The 16894-nt window shown below is 45.5% G+C and overlaps 2 protein-coding genes and 1 pseudogene across 2 annotated transcripts in view; 2 read left to right on the forward strand and 1 right to left on the reverse strand.

The window, feature by feature from the left end:
• LOC142844085 (SH2B adapter protein 1 pseudogene) overlaps positions 1 to 12375 on the forward strand; it is a 50192-nt pseudogene extending 37817 nt beyond the window's left edge.
• Positions 1 to 16894, reverse strand: part of Gxylt1 (glucoside xylosyltransferase 1) — an 817907-nt gene that overhangs the window by 628217 nt on the left and 172796 nt on the right. The window lies entirely within an intron of this gene.
• LOC142844726 (large ribosomal subunit protein eL34-like) overlaps positions 1 to 16894 on the forward strand; it is a 254994-nt gene that overhangs the window by 153045 nt on the left and 85055 nt on the right. The window lies entirely within an intron of this gene.

Consider the following 16894-nt stretch of genomic DNA (forward strand, 5'->3'; position numbering starts at 1 on the left):
AGATGAACTGGTATTGCTTATAAGGGGGGGGCAAGCAAACACTTGAAGGACAAACTGATTTTATCAGAATACCAGAAGAAAATAATGACATTAACATCTAATTCAATCATTCCTCTGCCAAAGTAGAGCAAAACTTATTTCTATTACAGAGGGCTGGGGCTAGTGAGATAGCTCAGAGCTCAGAAAGCAAAGGCGTTTGCTACCAAACCTAACAGCCTGAGTTCAGTCCCCAGGACTCACACAGGAGAAGGAGAGAAATGACTACAGCCGGTTCTTTGACATCTGCTTGCCCTGACTCGCGAGCCTACACATGCGCGCACATTCATGAGAATAACAACAGTATTTTTTTGGGGGAGAGATTTTCGAGACAGTGTTTCTCCGTATAGCTTTTGGTTCCTGTCCTGGAACTAGCTCTTCTAGACCAGGCTGGCCTTGAACTCACAGAGATTCGCCTGCCTCTGCCTCCCGAGTGCTGGGATTAAAGGCGTGCGCCACCACCGCCCGGCTTTAACAACAGTATTTTTAAAGAACAGTCTACGTTATCTCTATACAAACTCTATGTGGCTGCACAGAATTCCTGATGAATTCTATTTTGTATGATTCCCATAAAAAAATAACACCTCCTATTTGTTTGTAATTATTATTAAAGGCATTCCATTTAAAATAGACAGCAATAAGAAACAAAATCCTTGTTTACAATTTTGCCTACTAATGGGGTTTGTAACCAGTCTTTTTCTGTCCTGTCGGTCGGCTCCCAAATAATGATACAGAGACTGCTTATTAACTATGAAAGAGTGGCCCTATAGCTTAGGCTTGTTCCTAACTAGTTCTTATAACTTAAATTAACCCATTTATATTAACCTACATTCTATCACGTAGCGTTACGTCCCTTCCATCTTGCACCTCCTGTTTTCTCTGTCTCTCCTGACATTTCCTGTGCACCTAGATTCCTCCTCCTCTTCCTTTCTCTCCCCGAAAATCCCACCGATACCTCCTGCCTAACTATTGGCCATTCAGCCGTTTATTATACCAACCATAACAATACACCTTCACACAGTATACAAACATCCTACAACAGGGAATGTTCTACACATGAGCTCTGCTCCGTACATTTCAAATTGTTTTGACCTCTGTCTACATTCTTTTTTTGGAAGAACTTGTGGAACAAGGTCACATCGTCTTACAAGCTCTGGCCCCCATGCCTTCGCATCCCAGTGTCAGCGAAGTTCACATGGGCCCAACACAGCAGGACTCAAATTCATTGTAGCGCAGGCTGAGCAGCAATGTCTTAAACACTCGTGGAAATGACTTTGAAAAACCACAGGCGTGTACTCAGACCCAAACAAAATGTATTCTCAGGATGACTTCTCTTTATCCCAGCATGTCTGCGGCATATCAGTAGAGGAGGGATGCACCTGAGAAGTCAGTAGAAAAAGTCCGTTCTGCTCAAGCGTGGATCACAGCTAACTTTTACACATTTTACAAAAACACATAACTGTGTGACCACTCATCTAGGGCTTTGGAACAGGTCCAGAGAGTGAAAATTTTGAAGCTGAAGCTTCATTAAACTTTATAGAAAATCTATTTCTAACCGCAGCACTTAGCAGATTACATATGAATTAATCAATCAATTAACTAATTACGGTGGCTGGCGACTGATGGTTGGTGACAGAAGAAGTGGTGCGAATCCTGTAAAATTGCAGAAGTCTGTGAATTGCTCCGTGAGTTTCAGAGTTGGTACTTTAAGACACACAGCGCTGGGCATGCTGGGAGGAGACAACAGGGTGTGCGGGAGGAGACCCCGCAGCAGATGGCAAAGGCAGCTGGTTCTGTGCAGGGCAAGGCTCAGACCCTGGGATGAGTGAGAAAGCGCTGTGACTCCTGGCTCCAGTCCTGGGGTTGGGGTGCTTGTGCCAAGTGCCAGGTATTTGGAACTTGAACTGGGGGTTCGGAGCCTGAGGGGAGGTGGGTGAGCTGGCCCGGAAAAGCTGTGCTAGCTGTCCGCACCCATTCGCAGGACAGGAACAAAGTCTCCTCTCAAGTCCTGACAACGATGCTCCACCAAATGCAGACCAGCACTGAAGGAACACCTCTGCCCCGGCACAGACAGCCTCTCGCAGGCTGAACCTAGGATGATAACGGTATCTGCGGTGAGTGCTCCTGGGATATCCTAAACAGGCACACGTTCCTCTTTACTTCAGCACTGGCCAGTGGTCCAGCAGGTCCCCATGCCTATATCTAAGTAGAAAAGCTTGAAGGGTATCCTGGCCTTCACTGGAACAGTGTGCCCTTACATAAACAGGAACCAGTTTTCCCGGAGGCCCTCATGGGGATCTCTCTTAGGTTATAGCCCTGGACTCTGGGTACAGTCACTCCTGGGTACGACTCATCCAACATGAGGTTGTGTTAGGTCTGCTTACTTTTCTGAGTTCGGGCTTTTCCCTTTTCTTCCTTTCTGTCTCTTTCTACCAGATTCTGGCAAGAGCCCACCTATGCTTTCTCTTTCCCTGAAGCTACCTCCCTTTTCATGTGGCTGCTCTGCTGAACTTCCATGCCTAACTCAAAAAGGTGTAGCTTCTTTTCTTCTTCTTCTTCTTCTTCTTCTTCTTCTTCTTCTTCTTCTTCTTCTTCTTCTTCTTCTTCTTCTTCTTCTTCTTCTTCATCTTCCTCTTCCTCCTCTTCTTCTTCCTCTTCTTCCACCACCTCCTCCTCTTCTTCTTCTTCCTTCTCTTCCTCTTCTTCTTTCTCTTCCTCTTCTTCTACCTCCTCCTCTTCCTTCCCCCTCCTCCTCCTCTTCCTCTTCCTCTTCCTCTTCCTCCTCTTCTTCTTCTTCTTCTTCTTCTTCTTCTTCTTCTTCTTCTTCTTCTTCCTCTCCTCTATTCTCCTCCTCCTCCTCCTCTATTCTTCTTCTCCTCCTTCTTTCTTCATCTTCTCCTCCTTTTCCTCCTCCTCCTCTTCCTTCATCTTCCTCCTCTTGGCAGCTGCTGAGATTTATAGCTTGCCTGCCCTGGGGTTTTCTTTACAACTCTGATAAACTGTCCTTGACTTTTTTCTGAGTCCTTTCTTAAATCCTTTCATTGATGAGACTAAGAACTCTGAGAGGAGACTCTAATTTCCCGGCAGCATACAGTGCCCAATGTGGGGCTTTCCAAAATGTCTACTAACACTTTGATTGCACTGCTTCCTTCTGTGCTTCTGCAACAAAACATCATAAACTAGGTGAATAATCAACAATCGAAAGTTATTTCTCACAGTTTGAGAGGCTGGAAAGTCCAAGACCACACAGCTCTGGATTTGTTTAGCAGTAGGGTCCCTTAGTCACAGATGAGGTCTTTGCTCTTCACCCTTACTCACAAAGGAGCAAACAAGCTCCCTTGTGTAATTTTATAATTGTTATATTGTCTATCATCATCATCATCATCATCATCATTATTATTATTATTATTGACATGGGTTTATGCTGTGTTACCTAGGTTGGTCTCAAACCTATGAACTCAAGTGACCTTTCCATACCAGCCTCCTAGAAACTGGTATTGAGGCCCACACCACAAAGCCCACTATCAGGCCTCCTTTAGGAAAGGATTAATCCTATTATTTCATAACTATTTGATTAAGATCAAGTATATAAAAGCATTAATGGGGGCTCTCCCTTCATCACTTACTATCCTTCCAAACTACCCTACATCTTACCATTTTGAGGTTTATGACTTCAACATGAGTTTGGAAGATGGAACACTAAGATTTAAACAAGAACATGCGATTTCAATCTATGGTTCAGAAGGTACCACGATCCCACAAGGGAAGGAACAAAAAGTTAGCAGCTCCGCCCTTCTCTGTCCACCCTCTGCTTCTCACCCTCTCTGCAGCTCAGGGGGCTAGCCACAATGACTCCACCAGACCTTCCGCCCCTTAGCTCTGCTCCTCTTTGGCCACTGGTTTTTGGTTATTTACTCCACTGGTGCTCTCCAGATGGCCTTGAATTGACTATAACCATGGTCTTTTTCTAAAAGGCATAGTTCTAGTAGGTAGCTCTGTCCTATAGCTACAGCCCAGCGTGTTTGGAATATTTCTTTAATGTGCCAACATTTCTTTCACCTGTGAGGATCTTCACTCTTGATAACAGCTCTTGGGGGCTTCCTTTTTTTTTAACTGATTTCATTCCACCATACCCATATTATCATGAACAGCCCCTTGCAAACCTCTGCTCGGTCCTAAAGAGAAATAAGGGAGGCATAGAGATAACAAGCTTGATCAATGTAGAGAAGCGGGACTTAAAAGAAAGGAAACCTCAGGGCGATAGCTAGAGACCGGAGAAGACCAACAGGCAGTGTTACTTAGTTAAAGAACATGATCAGGAAGGTTCCAGGGTGGAGAAGGCAGTGGACTAGGAATGTACATGGAATAAGGGGATGCTATGTGTCTGGATGCCAGAGTCAGGGAAGAACAGGTGACGGCACCAGCCCTGAGTAAAGGCAGAGCCTTTACGTCACATAAGAGTTAGGGAGCAAGAAATTGAAGGTAGCTCTCCACTGGTCAGCTTCCGCTGCCTTTGTAAGATAGAAATACCAATCATCCCTGAGAGGCAGAGAAGGCTGCGGCTAATGTAGGCATAAGTGCGGAAGCTTGGTAGTAGAGAAGATGGTCAAGACTGTTTGTTGCTAAGAGTGGGCACGCACCTTGAACCTGAGTGGGTAGGAGAGGTGCTGAGCAGTTTGGGGACCACTTCTGAGGCTCAGTATCGACAGGAATGGCTGCCTCAGCTACTACCTGCTAGCCCAAGTAATTTAAGTGGATGTAACCTGGATAACAATCCTTCATATGAACATAGGACTAACCCTGCCAGGCTGAAGTTCTCACTGTCGTTAACATAATGAATGTTCTCTTCTTCTCTCTCACTGCTAGTAAGAGCATCCAATGCTGTAAGCCTGGTTACGAGTGCCGTGTCTCATCTTGTCATCCATCTCGAGAGGAACGATGATCCCTGGGGACAGAACTTAAATGCTTAGATCCAAGCTGGCCTAAATCTTCTCCCCATACCTTCCCACTTATATAAATACAAGTCGATGATGCTGAAGCTAGCCCAAGTGGGATTTCTTACTCATTTATGTGTGTAGCCATCGTCACTATATAGCGCTATCCATATTTCACCTTGAGCTGCCTGGTTACAGATATGGGAAGATCCTGGGGGTGACAAGGGCTTATCTAGGGTCCACTAGACACTGAAGACAGAGGTATAGGAAGTGGCTTTCTAAGAACAGGAAGACAGTTAGATGATACATGTGCTCGAAGTTAAATACCCACTGAGAGATATTCAATCAGATCTCACTCCCCCTCTTCCTCCTCCCCTCTCACTGCCCACAGCAAAGAGATCGCAGGCCACACTCTGTTCACCGCAGACAGGGAAGTGGTCAGAGTGACAAGCTGCTCACGCAAGGGGAGACAACACTAGGAAATCCAGAGAGGTGGGGACAGTGACGGGATGTCTACCAATGCCTAAAGAATTTGGCCTGCTACATTTCCAGGCACCCGAAGTGAGAGTCACTGCTTGTTACAGTCATGTGAAGTTCGTCTTGTGAACCGCATGCTCCTCAGATCTGCTTATCAGGGACAGAGCACAGGGAAATGCCACGGGCTCATGAATCATCTACTCTTGTGCCTGGCAGGAAACTTCTAGCAATTTATACTTTCCATCTGGATGCAACTTAAAAGACTAATTACCAGCGATAGCAGTGAGCGCAGGTGATTAATGGGCAAGTTCTTAGGAGTGAGGCCAAGAGGAGGCCGGACTCAGCATGACTACAGACAGACAAAGTTTTCTTTGACATAACAAATGCCATTTAAAGCTTCCAATCTGATATGCGTGAAAGGCAGTGCCCTTGTTGAGTAAATTATTTAAACTTCCCTCCAAGATCAGTCATTTAGTTTCAAATGTCATTTTATGGCTGTGGTATCACCTCTACCTCTTGAATAACTAAGTACATAAAGAAGTTTCTGAAAGAAGGGAAGGCCATCTGACCCACCCTGGTTACAATTTATGGCTAGTTATTATTAATATTAATTATTTTACATACAAGGATACACACCTTGAGGCTTCCATGCCCTCGGTAGGCATTCTATGTCAGTAAGCAGTGCTGAGTCGAGAAGCTGAGGAAGCAATTAGCTCGTCAGTCGCACTGAAAAGAATTTAATCAAAATACAAGTTGAGCTCCTATACGGCATGGAATGACCTTTTCCTGAAAGATCATATATTTTCCACTCTCAGGTTCTCACCAGATCCAATTCCCATTGGCCTTTGAAGTCAGGGTCACCTTCAGACGCCAAAGACACAGACGAAAACTTGGAAGCAGAGAGAGAGAGAGAGAGAGAGAGAGAGAGAGAATGCATCCCTCTAGCTTGAGACGTTGCTCACCCTTGAAAAGCACACTGACAGTCACTTGGAAATTCCACAGAGCTTGGTTGTGTGAATGTCTTCCTTCTCCGCAAGACTCACCTACTAGTGCCTATTTTGATTTACTTTTAAAATAGTTTATTGTTAACATGTAGGAGCTATTTAGTTCCATGTTAGATTGAAGGCTGGAGGATCTTATGGATTAACTAAAATTAAACTAATCAGCAGCCAAAAAATTGATTATTAGTTTAGTTTATTATTCAAACCACTGCACTGTCAAGACTACTTTCCCATGCATCAAACACAAACGGCGTCTTCAGGAGTCACAGCACAGAGAAGACCCAGAAGCCACGATGATTGCAAGGGTGGCACACAGTTTCTTCTTTATACTCTCTGGCTCACGTTTCCTTTATTTACCTTCCCTTAACTGGACCCCTGGGGAATGCACACTTGTGTGCAGGTGCGCATGTGTGAGCAGCAAACGCACGCATGTGTATCCATGTGCGTGGAGATGAGAGGGCAACCAGATGTTATTCTTAGGAGCCAAGGGTCTCTCACTGGTCCCAAAAGCACCAAGGAGACTAGACAGACTGGCCAGTGATCTCCAAGGATTCACCTGTCTCCAACCCCCCAGCACAGGGAATACAACCACACTTCTTTGTCTTAATATGAGTTCTGCAAATCAGGTTCAAAATATCAGAGCTGCCTCTCTAGCCCAGAGCATCCCTTCACCTGTCACACATTGTGTGCCTACCAGCATCGCAAACAGTTACTCCATCATGACTATCTAGTTTTCCTCTTTTCTCAAGTTCCCAAATAGTCTTTCTTTAAGCTGAATGTTTCCCTAATTTCTTCGAAGCCCCACCTGTTTGTAAATAAGTTCCAAAAGTCTTTGATATCCTCCAACAACGTTTGCGCCACACCACTACGAACATACACATAGCTTTTGCTGTATCTCAGAGAGTTTAATAATCCCCCCCACACACACACACATACAACCTAATTTACAAGGTTTGCAAGGTTCACTAAGTGCCTTCCCAACTTGGCCTTCTCCTAACTCAGATCTGCAGGCTGTAGTTGTGGGGATGGAGTCATCTAACCTAAGTAGACTTTGCCTTCTTGTGACAGCCATGCTCCCCCAGTCAGTACCCTCTGGCCTCACCCCCTTTTATGCCATTGAAATTGGAAAGGGAAGTGGGCGGTGGCATGACTGGCTCAGGAGGAGGCAGCACCTAAGCCCAGTGCTGATTACAAGTGTCAAGTGCTGTCTGAAATATTCTGGAGCAGAGAGAGAACAAGCAGATTTATAGGGCACATACTTCACTGGGTTTTATTTTGGTAGTGCGTGTAGATGAGCAAAGATTAAAAGCCCAAACAAATATCTAAATCATTTTGCACACTCCTCACTAGGTTTCAGAGCTCCGGCTCTGCAGATAGCCTCCACAGGGAAAGCTCTTTTACTGGTCCCTGAGAGGAACTGTAAGTGGGAGGTAGGGGAAAGACAGGAATCGGGAGGGAAGTACTAAATTGTCAAAATATCGTCATTCCTAAGAAATATATCATGAGAGAAGTGATTTCGTTTTTAATAGAGTTTTCTTTGAAGTTTTAAGTACCAAAAACTAATTCAAGGGTTTGGGCATGGTGTAATTCAAGGCATGATTTATATTTAACATTTAAGGGTGTAGGGTATTATTTCTTCCCAAAAATGTAAGTCTAGAGGAAAAATAGACTGATTAGAAAACTGTTTCTGATCTCCGGACTCTGAATTTAAAACTTAGTTTGAACCCTGCCCAGCCAAAGCAGGCAGGAAGGTTAACTAGCCCTCTAGCATCTGAGCATGGTGAAGGATGCTTAATCTCCATAAGCATTGTGTGCCATGGGTTTGCTCTGAGTTAACCAGAGCAAGACTGAGAGTGTGGTGGCAATGATACAACAATTAGATGCATGCCATCCAACAGACGTGAGCTCTTCCAGAGCGGAGCTGTGGCTCTTGATCACTACAGAGAAGACTCTCAAGATGAGTCAATACAAAACAAACATGGGTTTATTGATTAAGGAAATCTTTTAGCATAGAGCCAAGCACAGATATTACAGAAGAGGGTGGAGGAGAATGAGTTCGGTGTTTAGGAGAAGGATAAGACACCCGCTTGTAGGACTGTCTCAACAGTCACCCTTAAGTGCCTAAGTGTCTTAACAATAGCCAGATATATAATTTTGGTAAGTTCTGAAGCTACATTGTTTAAAGGGTTTGAGGGAAAGTTTTTACTTTTTCTTTCTTTTTTATGAGATCATAGGACAGGATGCAGGCTGTTTGAGGTAAGAAACCTTACTATATTTGATGTATAGGAAGGTGGTTTGAATAATAATGGATCTCATAGGTTCATATATTTGAATGCTTAGTCAATGGGGAGTGGCACTATTTAAGAAGGATGAGAAGGAATGGGTGTGGCCTTGTTGGAGTAGGTGTGGCCTTGTTGAAGAAAGTACGTCACAGGGCTTTGGTATTTCAAATGCCCAAGCCAGGCACAGGTTCCTCAGCCTGTGGATCAGGATGCAGCTCCCAGTTATCGCCCGAGTGCCATGCATGATGCCATACTCCCTGCCATGATGACAATAAACTAAACCTCTGAAACTGGAAGTAAGCTCCCAATTAAACTCTTTCATTTTTTATACATTTTATTCTTGAGAATTTCATATGTGAAATGTGATCCTATAAGGTCCCCATGTACCCTCTCCACATCACCTCATAACCAAACCAACACATTTCTCCAACAACTCCCTGACTTTTTTTAATAACCCACTGTGCTAGTTTTACGTCACCATGACACAATGGTGACCCCTCCCCAGAGAAGGTCAAGACCACTCCCACAGGCTATTTAAATGCCCCCCCAGAAAATGAACACATGTGGTTTTCCTGGTCTTCCTTCCTGTCTCCATCTCTGGGGGGCCTGGAAGACCACCCAGGAATGCTGGCATCCATTAAACCTGGGCTTTTTCTAATTTGGTTTGATTTGATCTGATTTGGATTATTGTGTTGGTAGAGAGGTTCATTGGGCCATAAAAGCTTTTCACTTACACCCTAGATCAACACATTCCGTAGGCAAACCACTCCCTGGGTGGAATTTTTTCCAATATTATCTCCTTAAAGTAGCTGGGATCTTAGTTGGATCCTCAGACTTTTGTTTGAGGTAGAAACATATCTACTTCTCTATTCCTGAAATACAGGGTCTGGCCATTAGCCACACCTATTGACAATAATTTTGAGAGAGCAGAACTCTCCGATCTAAATCTAGGTGGGACTTTTGTTTCAGGTAGAAACACAATAACCTTGAAGGAATAGAGGTAATAGAAATAGACTCACATTTTTGGGCCTCTACTTCCTATATTTTCTTTTCTCTCCCCTGTTTGTCGTCTTGGTTACGAACTCTCCATCGTGACTTGGTTTGTCCTGGTACCTCCACATAAGAGCAGACAACCCAGGAGGTAAAACCAATGAAGGACTCTCCAACAGGTTCTTTTCACCCAGAGACACTGTGAGCACAGGGCCGCAGTCTAACAAACCAAGGAAGTCCCTCACTATAAGCAGCACACTGAGTCTGCAAACGCTACTTTCCCATTCCCTTCAGTCCTCTTCCTCCTGCGGACTCCCTCGCTGTCTGAGACTCTCTGGGATTGTCTGGACACTCTCTACTTTACAGGGAGTCCCAACCGCTCTTCCGAGTGTGGGCTGTTGGACTTTCTCTCCTTGTCTCTCTTCTCAACTAATCCAATTACATGACCACCTGTTAAAAGCCATTAGAGAGGTGGCCAGTCTCTTAATTCACAGAAATTCTTTGGCCATTCGGCTGTGGTTGAATCCCATTTCCCTTCTGGGATTGAAGCATTCTCCTCAAATGGCGGCTACTTCCACCAGCTTGACCTTGGAGCTGAGCGTGTGGGACGAGATGTAGTTGTTGCCACTCACCCTGTGTCCTCTGGCCGCTTTCTTCTTTGCTGCCACTCCTCACGGGCTCCTCCTGGAGCCCATCGTGAATTGTGCCCCTTCCCTGGAAGATGGGGCCTTCCCTTCTCTGCCAGCATTGCCACCACCCTCTCCCCCAAGCTGGCAAGAGTTCTGTGAGTCCCATGCAAGGGCCGCTGCCCTGGATCTTGCCCACCGGTTTTTCCTCTACCTGGCCTCCCACCCACAATACACAGAGCCTGGAGCAGAAGCTGCCTTTTCTGGCCATTTTGCTGAGATTTTCCTGCAGCACTTCGAAGCTGCGGTGGCCCAGGCCTTGGGCTCACTCTCCCTAACTGTCTTTGCCCCACCGAGCCTTGTTGTAGAGACTACACCACCACATGACTTGTCCCTTGCCAGCTGCAGGGTGGGTGGGGTCCTGGCTGCATTGGGCCCACCTGAGAACCTAGCTGCCCCCCTACCTTCTCAGTCTCTTCCTCTTTTACAATGTCCTCAAAGCTGCAAGAAATGCTTTTCCCTCCATTCAGTGGGGTTACTCAGTCAGAGTTCTGTATGAGGCAGTGACAAGGGGCCATTGACACTTCCTCCCTAGTTCGGCCTCTGGAGCCCACACCAGGCCCTCCAGTCCTAGGTGGAAACAGCAGCTCCAACTCCTCTGGTGGTGCTGGGACAGGTGGTAGGGGTTTGGCTAGTGATGGCGCATCCCCTGGGGAGAGATGGACTCACCACTTTGAGAGGCTGTAACTGAGCCATGGAGGGGGATCTTTGTAAGACGAAGCAGAAATTGTACAGAGGGAAGAGTTGCTCAGTTTTATGGGGGATGAAGAAGCTGCCCCTGATTCAGCAGGAGTGAAGGAGGGTCATGGAGGAGGTGCGGCTGGACTGACCTCAGGAAGAAGAGGGCAGCTCCCTGGGAGAAGTGTTGCCTCCTGTCCAAAGTGAAGGAGAAGGAGGAGGAAGTCACTTGGAGTTCTTTGTACCACCTAAGCTATCCGGCCTCAATTCTGCATCCCCTCTTCTACTATCAGTGATGTCCACAAAGCCACGGCTTTAAAAATGCCTGACAGGGAGAACGCGTTTGTGGCTAAGGTAGAGTTCGTTACTTCAGAGCACAGTTTGGAGACAACTGATGCACTTCATGTGAAAGTTGACAAGCTAGGGTCTCTGACATCCAGGAGTGTGTAAGCACAGGACCCTGCCCTGCTATCAGCCCCCATCCCATGACCCTTCCCCTGGCCCCTGGGACCTCCTTCCTCACAAAGGATAATGCAGACAGCAGGGAGTTGCCCTGCCTAAATCATTCAGAGAGTTTGCCCAGCCAGCATCTGCTGCTGGGACCCAGTGAGAGTAATGACCTCCTGTCGCAGGGGGCTGTGGAAGGCGTTTTCAACCAGCCATCAGCATCCTTCTCCCCTTGTTCTGCCTCCATTGCTGCCTCCCACTTGGACTCAATGGAACTGTGTCTTCTGGAGTTGCCCCTTCGCATTCCTATTGAGAAGGAGAACCCCAGCAGAGACAGTTCATCCCCTCTCAACTTCCTCCCCTCCCCTGGATACTCCAGAAGCAGCAGCAGGGTCATCACTGTTTTAGGGAGAGTCAGAGGGCACTGAGGGGGATCAGCCCCTCTCCGGATATCCTTGGTTCCATGCATGTTCTCTCAACTCAAGGCTGCCCAGTTAGTGCTGGAAGGAGGCACCATCTCCCATGGTGTCTTCCTTGTACGTCACAGTGAGACAAGATGTGGTGAATATGTCCTCACTTTCAACTTCAGGGCAGGGCCAAGCACTTGCGTTTGTCACTGAATGAGGAGGGTCATTGTCGGGTCTAACATCTGTGGTTCCAGTCCATTCTTGGTATGCTTGAGCTCTTCTGAGTGCATCCCATCCCTGTGGAGTCTGGAGGCTCCAGTGATGTTGTCCTTGTCAGCCATGTGCCCTCCCAGCAGCAGCAGGGCCAGGAGCAGACTGGGAACCATACAGGGGTTTATGAGGGGCAACCAAAGCTACCTGGATTCTTGTTATTTTGAGTAAGTACTCAGACAAATGAGTCGCGAAGCTTCAAACCCATTATGACTGGATCTCCTTGTTGAAGGCAGTCCTTGACCCCTCAGTTTCCTCCAATGGCGCTCTGCATATGATGATGCAGCAGAGACCCAAGCCCATATAAATTTGCAATTTTGACTTAATGTCACCTTTGACATGCCTACTGGCCATGGACAATACATTGATCCTGTATCACAATCCATGGTTGACTGCATGCCTATTTCCAACAAGTATCCAACCTAGCCTTCCAGGCCCTCAAACTTTGTATGCTCCAGGATAGTGTAGGCTATTTCCACAATCTTGTCCAGCAGGCTGCAGAACCATTTCCTGAATTTTTGACCCATGCCACCAATGCTGTTAAAAAAAAAATACATCCTATCTGATTCTACCAAGGGTATCCTTATTCAACAACTAAACTGGAAGAGACTCAACACTGTCACCTGTAATGCCATCCCACCTGTTAAAAATGAAGATATTCATAAGTGGGTGTTGACCACCCATGATATTGACACACAGAACAGGCCCATTTTTGATGAAGAAGCTAAAAGTATACAATTAAAAAAAAAGAAAGCATCTCAACAAATGGTGCTGGCATAACTGGATATCAACATGTAGAAGAATGAAAATAGATTCCTATCACCATGCATGAAACTCGAGTCCAAAATGGATCAAAGACCTCAACATAAATCCATCCACACTGAGCCTCATTATAGAGAAAATGGAAGTAGCCTTGAACACATGGGAGCAGGTGATAGCTTCCTAAATATAACACCAGTAGCACAGACACTGAGAGCAACAATAAATAGATAGGACCTTCTGAAAACTAAGAAGCTTATGCAAGGCAAAACACACAGTCAATAAGAAAAAAAATGGCAGTCAACTGAATGGGAAAAGATCTTCCAAACTCACATATGACAGAGAACTGGTCTCCAAAATATATAAAGAACTCTAGAAACTAGACCAATCAAAGTACCAAATAATCCAATTTAAAAATGGGGTACAGATCTAAACAGAGAATTCTCAACAGAAGAATCTCAAATAGCCAAAAGATGCTTAAGGAAATGTTCAGCATCCTTAGCCATCAGGGAAATGAAAATAAAAATGATTCTGAGATACCAACTTAGCCTGTCAGAATGGCTAAGATCAAAAACATTCATGATTGCTTATGCTGGAGACGATGCAGAATAAGGGAAACTCTCCTCCATTGCTGATGGAACTGCAAACTTGTACAGCCACACTGGAAATCAGGATGAAGGTTTTCTCAGAAAATTGGGAATCAATCTACTTCAAGATGCAGAAATACCACTCTTGGGCATATACCCAAAGGATGCATGCTCATACCACAAGAACATTTTCTCAGCTATGTTCCTAGCAGCATTATTCATAATAGCCAGAACCTAGAAACAACCTAGATGCCCAGGATAAATGGATAAAGAAAATGTAGTACATTTACACAATGGAGTACTACTTAGCTGTAAAAAAAAAAAACAATGACATCTTACAATTTACAGGCAAATGGATGGAACTAGATAAAATCATCCTGAGTGATGTAACCCAGACCCAGAAAGACAAACATGGTATGTACTCACCCAGAAGTGGATGTTAGGCATACAGCAAAGGATTACTAGCCTATAGTCCATGGCCCCCAAAGAAGCTAGGTAACAAGGAGAAAGAACCCTAAGAGATATGCATGGATTCCCTGGAAAGGGGAAATAGACAAGATCTCCTGAGAAAATTGGGAGTAGAGGAGGAGAAGGGAGGAGAGAAAGGGAGGGGAAAGGGGAAGGGGGAAGAGAAGATGAGGGAACTTGATGGCCAAAATGGGGGAAGGACAGAGAGGGAAAACCAGGAGATTTCTTAATTGAGGGAGCCATTATGGGGCTAGCAAGAAACCTGACACTAGGAAAATTCCCAAAAATCCACAAAGATGAACCCAGCTAAGACCCCAAGCAATATTGGAGAGGGTGCCTGAATTAGCTTTGCCCTGTATTCAGATTGATGACTACCTTAATTGTCATCATAAAACCTTCATCCAACAACTGATAAAAGCAGATGCAGAGATACACAGCTAGCACTGGGTTGAGCTTCCAGAGTCCAGTCGAAGAGATGGAGGAGCAATAATAGAAGCAAAGGGGTCAAGACCATGATGGGGATACCCACAGAGACAGCTGACCTGAGCTAGTGGGAGCTCACTGACTCTGGACTGGCAGTGGTGGAACCTTCATAGGACCAAAGTAGGCCCTCTGAATGTGGGTGATGGTTGTGTGGCTGGGCAGTCTGTGGGGCCACTGGCAGTGGGACCAGGATCTATCCCTAATGCTTGAGTGGGCTTTTGGGGGCCCATTCTCTTTGGAGGGATACCTTGTTCAGCCTAGATAGAGGAGGGAGGACCTTGGTCCTGACTCAAGGGATGTGCCACCCGCATGGGGGGCCTCACCCTCTCTTAGGGGTGGGTGGGGTGGGGAGAAAGTGGAAAGCAGGAGGAGAGGAGGGAGTAGGAACTGGGGTTGGTATGTAAAGTGAGACAAGGTTGCTTTAAAAATAAAAAGAAGTGATTCATGGAGTTTCACAGAAGAGGAGACAGAAGGGATTGTAAGAGTGAAAAAACCAGGATGTCTACTGTGAGCTGTGTCTTCAAGTCGTGACAGAGAAGCTGCAGCCATGGCACACCGAAGCAAGCTGTGTGGATGCACCTTTCATTCTGTGTAGTTGGCACTGGACCTTGCTGCACGTGGATGTATCTGATGTTTGCTCTAATGTTGGCTTTGTTGTATAAATGTGCTGCATTTTACTGATCCTCCTTAGGCTCACTTTCATGTAAGCTAGAAAGTTCCCACTTCACTAGGTTTCCACATCCTCCCTCGAATGTCCCTCAGTTCCAGTGCAGCTCTCTCTCTCTCCCTCCCTCTCTCCTGCCCCCCCAGCCTGATTTTCGTGTTCCCATCCCCACCTGCATCAGCAATATGCTTGCCTGCACCTGCACCATGACTATACCCGTTAACACGCCAACAAAGATGGGGAGGGGGGGATGTCACAAAGCTCATCTCCTAAATGAAGAGCTACAGGCGATCAATGGCTGCTAAGAAAGGGAGAATCAGTCTTCTTCAGGGACAAGCCCCCTGATAGATGATCCAATCCCAGTAGTCAACCCTAAGCATGTATACATGTAGGCAATACTAATTAGACTCTAGTTCATATATGCATGCATGTATGTGTATGTATATATAATATATAAACAATAATATTATAGAAAATGTCATGAATTCGAGAGGGGTACATAGGAGAAGTTGGAGTGAGAAAGGAAGGGGAAAAAATGCTGTTAAAAGATCGTATTCAGGTCCCTGCCTTTGGTACCAAATTCTATTTAATGTTCCCATATCTGAATCCACCATTTATGTGGGCCACTTTAATCCACAAAGAATCCAGCTCATGGTTGAAAAGGGGAAGCTGATCGTCTCCAGGATGGTGAAATAGCAAGGGTCACATTACATATGTGATCAACATAGCACACTCAGATGTTTTATTGAGAGCAAATCTTATGGAGGGATGTAGTTATACTCATATTTTAATATCTTCAGGGTCTGAATCTACCCCAGAGATAGCATTGGTATATATGCAGATGCAGAATTGCTAGCTGTATCACTTTCAATGACGTAAGCCGACGAGAGGACACTCCAATTGTTTGCTCACTATTCAATTGAAATGGAAACGGTTCGTTGAGTGCACACCCTCCTGAAAGTCTCTTTCCCTCTGGTGTCAATTACACAGAATGAAAGGCGCACTCCACACAGCTTACTGCGGAAAATAAATCACTAAATTGGAAGCTTTGGTTACCTTGCTGGATTTGATAAGAAAATTAATAGAATTAGCAACGTATTTGCCTGTCAGGGAGACTCGTATATGGGGAAGATAGAGGGGGCAGGGGGAGATGAGGGAGAGAGAAAGGGAGGGGAAGATGGGGAAGAGAGGGAGGACAGAGACTGGAAGCAAGAAAGAACAAAGCCAATATTAGATCAAACATCAAATAAAGCCGCATTCAGCAAAGACCCTCAGCCACCACTTTACTGATAACAATTTTTTGTTTAGTCCTAAACAGACCCAAACTAGAATGTGCGGGACTAACACTGGCTTCTTCAAGGGGATCTGCCAGCTCTTCTGTCTTCTTGCTTAGGAATAGGGATTGCCTAACACTTTCGCTTCTCTCCATCCAGGGAGGATAATTGTTGAATGCGGCCGCTGCTTTCCAAACAGAATGGAAGATGAGAGTCATTTGTTCCAGAAGACCCTCAGTGGCCTTCCTCCCGTTCCTTTTTTCTTTAAATATATATGAAGATCTGTAATTACGCTTTGAAGAACGTTTCCAACAGCTGTAACTGATAATGGGCCAATCACTGCGAGCCCTTTCTCTCCCTGCAGCTGCAGAGCTTCCCATTCAAAGCAATTAATTGATATTTGTAAAGCGCCTTGAAAGGAGAAGTGGAGCCTCCCGAGTGTGAGATATTG

The sequence above is a fragment of the Microtus pennsylvanicus genome, chromosome 2 (genome assembly GCF_037038515.1).
Source record: "Microtus pennsylvanicus isolate mMicPen1 chromosome 2, mMicPen1.hap1, whole genome shotgun sequence".
Classification (NCBI taxonomy): Eukaryota; Metazoa; Chordata; class Mammalia; order Rodentia; family Cricetidae; genus Microtus; species Microtus pennsylvanicus.